The following is a 12,013-nucleotide window of genomic DNA, read 5'->3' on the forward strand; positions in this document are numbered from 1 at the left end:
TTATGGTTTGATTCTGAAGGTTTACTTGCAGGTGTTCTCATCTCTATGAAGCTGAGATATACTCTAAGATGGAAATGATAACAAATTCTACTTTACAGAGTTGTCCTGAAGAAACACAACTGAAAATATGTTATAAATGGTTCCAAATGATATCCAGCATTCTTTTTTAAATTATTTTATTTATTTATTATTATTATTTTATGCCTACAGCACCTGGTCTTCCTAGGTGGTCTCCCATCCAAGTACTAACCAGACTCGACCCTGCTTAGCTTCCGAGATCAGACATCGGGCTTGTTCAGTGTGGCATGACCGTAGACCATTGACCATGGCTCCACTGGGGTGCAAACCCAGGACATTCTGCGTATAGACATGCTAACCACTACACTATGGAACCACGTCAAAGCATTCTTACCTTGTGTTAGAGTACATGCATATTCATTATAATACATACTCACATAATTAGAGTTGAATAGTACCTGACTTTGGGAGAATATCCATCTCATCAAAGCTGCATGGAAGTGCTTAGGTAAAACTGATGGAACCATAAACTCTTTCTGAGCTAAAATATCTAGAATTTCTCAAGATCATTTCATCCAAAGTTCTCATTTTACAGGAGAAAAACTGATACCCAGAGATTTTTTGCTTCCAGTATATTTGCCACACTAATAGTGGCAAATTTGAGATTAGAACTCAGGCTACTAGGAATTAGGAAAACTTTCTCTTTGAGCAGACACACATGGTATAGATGTTTCTGATCATACAGAGAAATTTTAATCAGTTTGCACTTTAGCTCTAAAGAAAACAACAATTTGTCCCAGGAAATTGAATGTACTGTTGAATATGTACCTGGTATCCAGCATAGTGCCTGACACATAATAGGCACCTAATAAATATGCATGAATAAATGAATTAAATAGACATCCTCCATCAGTATCTAATTATGTTTTTGATAATGTGTCCTCTTGTATTTCTAAATATATTTGTTCTTTTTACTGTGTATTAGTTAGTTGATAGTTAATAAAGTTTCTATTTTTTAACAAATACACTGCTCATCTTTTTTCCCACTAGTTCTCTCTCTTGCTTTATGCTTCCACAAGAGGCACTAAAGCTAGCTGATGGTAGTATTTGAAGTAATTAGCATAAGTCTTACACGCATTTTGCAGGGGGTGCTATGAATTCCACTTTGGCAGCAAACATTTCTTTCTATTTGTCTATTAAACATGATAGGGCTCCAGCCACATCATCTAAACTAACCTGGAGCAAAATGAGGGGTGGGAAGAAGTTCCTCAGCATTCTACTCTCCTGTTTCTTTCTCACTTACATGGAACTCGCTTTCTCTGAGATAGTCAATCACTTTATTCCCTCTCCGGCCACTCTCCCTTCTTTTAAAAAGGGCTTGATAAAACTTATTCATAGAGAAAGTGCTTAGGACACCAGCAAAGCAGAGGCACTAAAGAAAGTTTTAGAAGGTTAAAGATTTGATATTTCAAAAAATTGCTAAGTGGTCACTATTAGAAAAATCACAATATTGTTGGACTTCCTCACACATAGTTTAGAATTTTAAATTTCACATGAAGATACCACAACCGTTTCAAAGCTTTTTAACAAAGACTTAATAATTTTTACATATTTCCTATCTCTAAAATAAGTATTTTACACTTTCTCTCTTTTTCAACTTCCTATCCCTTCTCTTTCTACATTCTCCATGATGATCTGGATACATAATAATAGGAAATAGTAGCTGACCAAAATTCTCTCCCTTTTCCAATACTAAAACTACCAAGTTCTTTGACTTGTATCATGTACTACCAAATCTCTCTCATTTTGTGGATGAAGCAAGTGTCCCTGGGACCATTTTCCGGTGCTTATTCTCCTCCTCTTCCTGCAACATCAATTTCTATCCTCCATTGCATTATTCTCATTTCAGCATACAAATATCCCTTGACCCCTCCATCTACTATCACACATCTCTGTTCACTTTTATAGCAACACATCTTGAAGGAGTTGTCTATACATTCTGACCACTTTTCCCTTACATTCTTTCCCAAACCCATTCCAAACGGTCTATTATTTTTATCACTCTACAGAGAGAACTCTTGTCCCAGTCACCAGTTACACTTATATTGCCAAAGCCGATAGTCACTTCTCTGTAGTCATCTTATTCACACTTTTAGTGGAATTTGGCACAAACGACCACTTCATTCCTTTTGAATCTCTTCCCTTCTTTAGATTCTATGGTCCCACACTCTCCTGGTCCTTGCCTTTCTCCATTTCCTCTTAAATGCTTTTGCTGGATCTTCCCTTGCTCAATCTCTAATCTTTGGCATCTTCAGGATTTCTTTTGCTTCTTCATCCACTCTTTCTCTAGAAGACCTTAATCTTTTCCATAGTTTTAAAAATATTCTATATGGGTGATTCTAAAATTCATAATTCCACTACTGACTTCCTCCCAAAAGTCCAGGCTTAAATAACTCCACTGCCAAACTGACATATCTACTTGGATATCTAATTGGAATCTTATATTTATTGTGTCTTCAACTGAACTCTTGATGTCCTCTGCCTTCTCTAATTCTCTACTTCCCTGAATCATTCTAATCTCTGTCAACAGATTTACCATCTATCTAGCTCAAAGCAAACATCTAAATGTCATCTTTGACTGTTCTTAATTCCCTCATCAAATCCATCAGCAAATTTGCCCTAATCTGTCTCTAAATATCTTATTCTTAATGTGTCCAATTATTTTCTTCTCCATTTCTAATACCCCACTCTAAGCCTCTCTCTCTCTCTCTCCATATATACATGTGTATGTATGTGGATATATATATATATGTAGTTCAGATTTAAAATATATATTTATATTTTCATAATATATCTAAATATATATTCATATATATTTTAAATCTGGACAACTGCAATAGCTTTCTGATTTTCTTACTTTTATATTTATATTCTTTGATTATAAGAATATAATAGCAGCCAGATTTTTTAAATATATAAATTAAATCATGCCATCCTCTATTTAAAACCCTCTAATAGCCTCTCATTTCCCTTTGAAAATATTCTAAGCACTTTAGTTTTTTTACGCATGTGCATAAAATATAATTTTAGCCACAAGTAAAGTACATCACCACTAGACCCTGGAATACACATGAAGGCATCGATTTCATCACCAATTTCCTGGATTTATATTTTTCATAAATGTTTATTTGTTCTGTGCAAAATTGGCAATAAAGCTCAGGAAAGTTATGATGATTGCAGTTATATATCAGCCAAATCCTATCACATGTGAAACATTTACATCGGATTTTAGAGATCTTTTTTTCTAACTGGGCTTTTATTCATTACTATAATTCACAGAAGAATGAAGAAAAATGTAAACAGAAAATACTAACGACATCTTTCTACTGCAAAATTTCATAGTGACAACATTATTTTGAAGAAGCTGTTAGATGGTATAGGTTTTATTGGTTCCACTTTTTGGACAAATCACTTAAAAATTTTCTATTGTATTGCTAAGTTGAAAAGTTTTCCTTGGAGCATACCAAGTTGTTAGATGGTATAGGTTTTATTGGTTCCACTTTTTGGACAAATTACTTAAAAATTCTCTATTGTATTGCTAAGCTGAAAAGTTTTCCAATGGGAATGTCCTACTACCAATAAGAAGAGAAAGATTCATAAAAGAGTAAATAATGAACACCACCTAAAATTCTAGGAAACTAAATATGAAATAAATTCAGCAGATTACATGTTAAATGTCCAGGGTAGCATACCATCTAGTATTTTATAAAATATCCATCAGTTCCAGTTTTCTGAAGAACTCAAAAGAAAGTTTAGTGTATTTCTTATAACTTCATTTTCTTGAATTTAACCCAAAGCCTATGTTCTCTGTACTAAATGTTTAAAGAAGATTTATACGTGTAATACAAGTTATGGAAAGTTCAAATTTAAAAATATTTGAAGAGGAAAAACTTCTAAAATTTCCTTTTACTTTTGAAAGAATGTTTTAAGCCTACAAACTTGTCTTCTATTGTCATTCCAGATTTTAAATAGCATGGACTTTAAACTATATTCTTTGTCCTTTAATTTTTTAAAAAGTATATACAAACAGAAGAAGAGTTATATTGGAAAACAGCTGATCAGTAATGCCCATGTATCAATTCAGAATTACACTCAACTTCTATGGGGTTGCAAGGATAAAATTTTACAAATTTGGTTGCTAGGCAGTAATTCTTAAAGAATGGTTAAGATTATTTAAGCTATTGCAAGTTGTTCTTCATACCTTTACTTCCTTCCCACTGTTGAAAACATTGAAGACTCTTTTTATATCTATATTTACATAATTTCAAATAGGTAAAGTATTAGTATCTATTAGGTTAAAATTTTTGATAGAAACATTCAAATCTCATGTCCCATAAAACCAATTTTTCCTCTCCCGAGCACACAATGGGCAGGTTGTTAAAGCTCACAGGGAGTATTCATGTCCATCTGCAAAAGACTCTTGATGATTGTTGGAGCATAAATTCGTTAAAGTCTTGAGTTCAGAAGAATAAATATAAAAGTATTTTATTACCAAATAATTATCTTTAAACATTAGCATCATCCTATTTGGCCCATTATGGATCAAACATAACTTAGTGGATGAGAATAATCCTTGAAGAGCAAGAAACCCACTCTATACAAGTTAAATCAGAATCTCTGCAGAAATAAAATGCAGACAGAAAAACATTGCACAGCATGGAATTTATTATTGTCATCATCATTATTATTATTGTTTTAAAAATTGGGTAAAAATTTTATGTTTAGTAAACCAGAAGAAAATTGAGCTCAATATTTAATAAAGTTTGATACATTAAGTAATACCAGTAAAGGAAGGGAAAGATGAACTAACCATGAAAATTCCTTACACTACCAAAAATGTCTACCCTTCGCTTGACAGGATACATGGGTATGAGATCATCTACCAAACTCCCTCATCTACCAAACTCCCTCATTAGAGGAAACAGAGAGAGAGATGCAGTGAATTGCCCTGCAAAAGGAAAAGTAGCGCTGAGATGCTGCTTTGCTTCTTTCTCTATCATGGCAAGACTCTGAAAGTGAAAAATTATTTTTACTGAAGATGTTTGAAAGGCATTTTATTACTTTGCTGTGTTAAACGTAGAAGCTCTTCCCGACATGCTTCAGAAACTCTCCGTTTCTTCTCTCATTTTTAGAATGATTCTGGGGAAAGGAAGTGAATTGGAAAAACCCAATGTACTTCTCACAGAGGTAGACTTAAGAATTTGACACTGTGTTACAAGCTCAAGGTTCTGAGCTGGACTTATTGTAAAACTGTAAATATAATGTGAATTTCAAGGAGTTTACAGTTTAGCACAGGGATTCTCAAACTTGAGAGAGCTTAAGAATCACTGAGCAACTGGCTAAATATGCAGATTTTGGGCTTCACTTTGAGAGATTCGAATTCTGAGGTGGGGCTCAGGAATATGTATTTTTTAGTAATCACCTAACCTCCTATCCCCCTTACACTCACTCCAAGTGATTCTGATTTGGAAACACTGTTGAAGCAGATAAAATGTGATAAGTGGAATGGACCCCCACTCAGAAAATCTTTAATAGCCTTAAGATTTTAAGCTAGGGCAATCCTTAGGAAACTTGTAATGAATTCAGTTTCACGTCCCTCCACCTCATATTCCTCCTTTCCCAGATCGTACACACTACGGCTTAATTTTTTTTTTTATTGTTTTGGTTTAAGCACAGATTTACTTTCTTTCCATATCAGCGAGCTTCTAGGAAGAAAACTCCTTTAGAGATTATTTTTTATTATTTCTCAGCCCAGTGTGAAGAGGCTCTACCTGAATTGTGTCCTAAATCAATCTTAGGTGTTAACTCCTTAATATCCTTCTTTCAGCTAGTGCTAAACATGACTTGTGATAAAAATCTTGCAAGTCAGATTAGAAGGCCTGGGCCACTAGAGTAAGAAGATGTCATGTTGTATTTTTCATTGCTCATCTCCCCTGTATTCACATTTGCCTTCTCAGAGTCAAAGGATTCCATAATGGGTTTGACTTTGTCTTAAGAACCGAAATGTTTGGCACGTACATGGAGGATTACAGTGTAGTGAAAGCTTTCAGAAGGAGGATGTTTGGCAGGGTGAATAAGGTACCTAAACCTGATCTTTCTATTTATGATGGTGCATCCATCATCTCCTTAGAGCTCCAGTATTTGCAGGGCATGGTTTTTTACAAATCACCCTTAGTGAGAGTACCTTCCTGGGATTGAAGCAGACCTCTGGCTGCTCCATGGTTAACCCGACTTGAACCAACAGAACTTCAGAGGAAATTTACTTTTGAGCCTAACTAAGGTAGATAAAACAGCACAGAGTATACAACCTCAGATTATCCTAGTCTTTTGAGGAATCACTAGAGATGTGGGCCAAAATGTAGGATCCACAAGGGCAAAGATCTTGTCTGCCTTATACTTTGATGTATTACTATTCCATATATGTCAAAGAACATAGTAGTTAATAAACATTTATTGGATGAATGAGTGAATATATACAACTTGCACTATTGTTTCCTAACTTCAGCCATTTGTGTACTACTTTCATGATTTTGAGTACTCCCATAAAATAGTCATGCTGTTATTTGCTTAGTAGTGTTTTGATTCACTAAATTTTTTACTTTAGTTTCATGTTAGACAATAAAATATGTGAAATTCTGGATTGTTGCTAATACACGTTAAAACAAAAAACAAGTAACTAATAAAAAGATATCTTCATCTTGCACCATCCAAAACCATTTTGCATACTAGTAGTGGTATGTGTCTCCCACTGTAGAAGGTGTAGTCATACTCTACGTGTTATTATCATGACATTATTAAACTAGAAATCCCCGAAGAAGTATTTTGCTTTGCTTCATTTCCTCTTTGGCTTTAGAATGACTATTAGAGCACAAGTTTAGCTAATCCGGTGTGCAGAATGAATTAAATACCATTATATGAAGAGAAACCATCCTATCCAACTACAATTAGAAGACTTAGCTACTCTAAATTTTTTCGGTTGTTATGTCTGAGAAATGTGTACTTCTGGTTTTCCCCTACTTCAACCTTAACCAGCACAGGTACTTTGAGAATCTTTGTTGAGAAACCCATTTCTATTCATTCGGTCCATGTGACACTTTACATTATTCCTCTTTGGCTAATTGCACTGTCTTCAACTAGACAAGAGGCGATGATTTCATTTCAACACATATATTTCAAATAATAAAAAATTCATTAAAATGCTATATTTCATTAAAGTGAAGAAATAGAAAAAATAAAGCAAATGTGTGCACTTAAATATGTTATTGAATGCTTTGTAAAATTTAGCAAAAGAATAGGCACAAAAGATTAATTGAGTAGATCTCAGGGACCTCTTTTTTCCTGCTTAAGACTTTCTCTAACTATTAATTAAATGAAGAATGCCTTTGAGTTTTCTAAAGAGCAATGCTGTCTCCTTTGTTGCTGATTGAAGTAGAGGCATACTACTTCAATAACTATATTACAGAAAAGCTATGCTTCTCTGAAAACTTAATAATTGCCAAATTACCAACTCTTGATAGGTTTAAATGATATCTTCTTAATTTTGAAGCATTCAACCTTAAATCTCAGTTTGTAGTATTTGAATATACTATCTTGATCTTCATACAGAAACTCTGTGTGTATTACCCCCAAAACATGAAATTCCTCTGATTCTTTCAATGAAGTAGTGTTATTCCCCAGGGGCATATCTCATCAATTCTGCTGATACCAGAGAGTTTTTGATTACTCAGAACTAAACCTGTGTTAACATCTTCCTTTCCGGTGTAGAACAACAAAAACAAAACAAACAAAAACCAAACCCTGATATATAACCATACTGCTACATTCTAAAGAGAGCAAGAAAAAGGTCAAGCAAGTATTTAAAATAAACACTCAAAATCTCTCTTCCTACCCCTTAAGCAAAGCTGTGCTTTTCTCATAGTATCCTGAAAAATGGCCGTAGATTTATTCTACTTCTTCATTCATAAGAAATAAACATTTTGATTCAGAAGAAAGTAATAAACATCATCTGTTATTTATTAAGAACCAACTTTTTTATTTTTAGCAATATTTAGGATACTTTGGGCAATGTTAAACCTCATTACTTGTTTAGAATTCATAATTCAAGATAACTTTAATTATCTTGAAATTATGTTACCACTGAAAAAATAATTTGATAAAGATATTAATGTAAACAAGACAAAGACTTCAAAGAGTCTTCGATCAAAAGATTTAGAGGAGATATCTTTTCCAATAATTTTAGAATTACTATTTGAAAACACTTTCTATGCTCTTCACTTCTTCACTGAATTTAAATAAATTTCTGTAGCTTAATCCAAACTAATGTATGTTTTTGAAACAATTAAAAGGCATCTATTTGAAAATGTTCTATGCTTGATATTTTCTGATGACCTTTCTTTTACACAGCTTGAACTACTGACTGTGCTCTATATTTGCCTATTTTCATAAAAAAGCAGTCTCTACATTGCAGTCTGGCCAATGATGAGAATTATGCTTAGAATGAGAAATTATGCTTAGAATTAATCTGCTAGGTTAATTTAACCATTTTATGATTGGATTTATATTGGGCAGATAATCACTGCTAACATTCCATCCTTTCTCTCAATTTCACTGAAGCATGGGCAGTCTCATGAGATAAGAGTAACACATCAATGCATTTTGTATTGTGGGTCTATATCTTTACAAGTCATATCATATTCAGAATTTTCATTCTGCTTTTTGCAAAAAATAATCAGGAATCAATTTCTGAGAGGCTTCATAGCTGATGAGAGTTGAGAATTTGACCCATCAGTTAAATTCCTGGTGTGTCATTTTAAAGACCAATTTGAAAATGTAGTTATTGTACGCTTTTCCTTCCTGAAGAGAAGACACCAAGATTATTTTATGAGCATCCTGATTGTAATTTCATAATATGGTAAATACAGATTTGAGAAGTTAAATTTGTTTTAAAAAGTGATTTTTTTAGCAACTAAGGAAATATCTAAAAAAAAGTAGACAATAGAGATTTATTTTTCAGTTTTCTTTCCAAATAAAGACTTTTAGGATGCTTATTCAACACTAGAATTAAAAAACAAACAAACAAACAAACCGGAAAACACAAAAAACTAATGTTTAAATTCTGGGAGAAGAAAAGGAAGAATAAAAACTATCTAATATTTAAATTCTGAGAGCAAGGACAGTCTGAATTCTTGATGGTGAGAGGAATCTTTGATTATAGATATATATTGCCATCAGAATCATGGACCACATTATTTAAAGATCTACTGACAGTAAAATTGCAAATACATCATTTTGCAAAGTTTGATTTGGGATTATTTACACAAAAGATATTAGCCAGACTATTTGCTTTTGAAATTGGTTTAAATCTCAGAGTAATTGCAATTATAGTTATAGAAAAAATTTTAACCCTTAATATCTTCTTTCTTGAGATCAGATCACAATGTTTTGGGTGATTAATATAGTTCGAAAATTAAATATAAACATTTATAGGAGTAAAATTAAGGTAAAAATTAATGAAGAAAAAATCTAATTAGGACAAATGAATCATTTGATTTATGTAAATCAAATTTACACTTGGTAGTACACTTGCAGTGGAAACAAAGCAGAATATAGGAATTTAAAACAAACACTACTGCTTTGAAAGGAAATTGACCCTCCCTGAATTCAAAATTAATTTCAATTACACATAGAAACCTAGCTTGTCAACTGCATTTTCCTTGCTTTCCAAATGTACATTTCAAATAACCAAATTAGGATATGGCTGGTGGCTATTCAAATGTGCATATGATGTCCTTCTTAGCCTAAATAAAAGAGGCCTAAACACATTGACTAGAATTTTTTTTTGGATGCATCCATCCTTTCTGATAACAGAGCAAGTAACAAACAGCTGTTGGATTATCTGTGATTGTAAAGAAATACGTTGTTAAATTATCTTCATGTATAAATTCAAATATTTTTCCCTTTGCTATTATTCTTTGCTAAGCAACTAATTTGGGACAACAAGGACTAAAATAGAGAATATTTCATACAAAACAGCATAAAAAATAGAAAAAAGTAGAAAGAACATAATCAGCTTACCTGGGTAAAGCCTTCATAAATTCCTCTGCTCTGAAGAAGACATGAATTAAATGCAAATATGTATTTTGAAAGGCAAGAAAAAGATTTGAGGGCCTCGTCTTGTTCTACTTTGGCTTTATCTGGGTTGTCTAAATCCAAAATCTGATTAGCATATTTAATCTTATGCAGTGTCAGGAATGATCTACCATCCTTTAATCAGTCTATTATTATCTGTCTTAACCGTTCCTAATAGTCTGTTTATTTTCAAATGTACTTTTAGTACACAATGATGCTCTTGTTTCTTAGGAGCTTGAATACAGGTGTGTGTGAAACGTAGCTATGATGTTGATGTGGTGCAGATGAAGAGGAAGAAACCCAAACAAAAATGAAAACTCAGATGATGTAGTTTGGCCCTTTATCAGATAATTCACTTACCTTTGTGTGGTAGATCCAGGGGCAGAAGCAGTAAGGTGTATTGTATGGTGGAGGTTGCAGAGGTTAATTAAGAACATTTCAGTGTGAGTCTCATTTGAATGTCCTATGTTGACCTTGGGGAAGTCATTTGACTTAAAGTCCTCATTTGTAAAACTGGGATAAATAATGTAGGCCCTGATTTAGAATTTTTGAAATCCCACGAAATATGTAAATAAAAAATATAAAAGTACAGTTTATGATCTTCAAATAAATGACACATTTTTATTTAAACTACTATATGCTACTATTTAAACTAGTAGCGTATGATATTGGTCATAATTATGCAAGCGATCCTTAATAAATGTCACTAATGCATAACAAAAAATTTAGGTGGTTCGTGGCTTTTTGCAAGAACAAATATAAGGGGTTGGAAGAAAGGAGAGTTGAACTGCAGAGGTAAATTGCTATGCTAAGGAAATTGGACTTTATCTTTTGTCCAAAAAGAAGTCTTTTCGAAGAATTTTAAGAGAAAGACTAGATAAGATTGCCCCTTAGCAAGATCTCCTTGGCTGCAGTGTGAAGAATGAACTGGGAGTGAAACTTTGAAGTAGGGAAGACCAAGTAGGAAGCTGAGCTGAGCCAGAAACCAGTGAGTAGCCTGAAACAAGATTGTGGCAATGGGGAAAGAGAAAGAGAAAGGGAGATGGGAGAGATATACTGAGATTTAAGAAGTTTTAAGAAGAATAAAAAGAGGATTTAGAGATTGTTTGGGTGTGGAAGTAGGGTAGGGTGAGGGATAGAGTAGACAAATTAAGGATAACAATACCCCAAATTCCATGTTGGGCACTTGCAAGACTATTGGGATAGAAATATAGAAACAGGAACAGACTTGAGATATAAGATAATTTAATTTTACAAATGCAGTATTTGGAAGGCTCTGTGACATCCAAGTAAATATGTCTAACAGACAGTGGGAGATAGAAACTTGAGAACCAAATAAGAGGTTGAAGGACCTACAGAAATATGTAATAATTATGGAAGGCCCAACCTAAAAAATGACCAAAATTTAAAGGATTGAAAGAGGAAATCAGACTGGAAGTGCTTTTGTTAATGCAGCATTATTAAAGAACTTCCATAAGATAGCTCTGGTAAGTGTAAAGATGAAAGGTTATGGAATGAACTACTTGGGTCCAAGCTTTAGCTTTATTTATTAACAATGTAACTTTGAGAAAGCTAACCTCTCTTAGCCAATTGTAAAATGGGTATAATAATATTAATATGCATTTTATAGGGGCAATATAATGAAATAATAATTGTCAATATTTTGTAGTCATGTGTAATATTATTAGTTATAAGAGAATAAGCTAACCACAGTTATGTTTTCTCAGGAGCTTGTAGAGATCTATAAGTAGTTCTTAGAAATATTGGAAAGAACAGGCAAAAATTAACTTTTACAAAGTTCAGAAAT

The 12,013-nt window shown here is 33.2% G+C and overlaps 1 pseudogene; it reads right to left on the minus strand.

Annotated features, from left to right (window-relative positions):
* Window positions 1–201: 201 nt before the first annotated feature.
* On the minus strand, window positions 202–317 carry LOC112480926 (annotated as a pseudogene).
* Between the last annotated feature and the right edge of the window lie 11,696 nt (window positions 318–12,013).

The sequence above is a fragment of the Pteropus alecto genome, unplaced genomic scaffold (assembly GCF_000325575.1).
Source record: "Pteropus alecto unplaced genomic scaffold, ASM32557v1 scaffold20, whole genome shotgun sequence".
In the NCBI taxonomy this organism is placed as follows: Eukaryota; Metazoa; Chordata; class Mammalia; order Chiroptera; family Pteropodidae; genus Pteropus; species Pteropus alecto.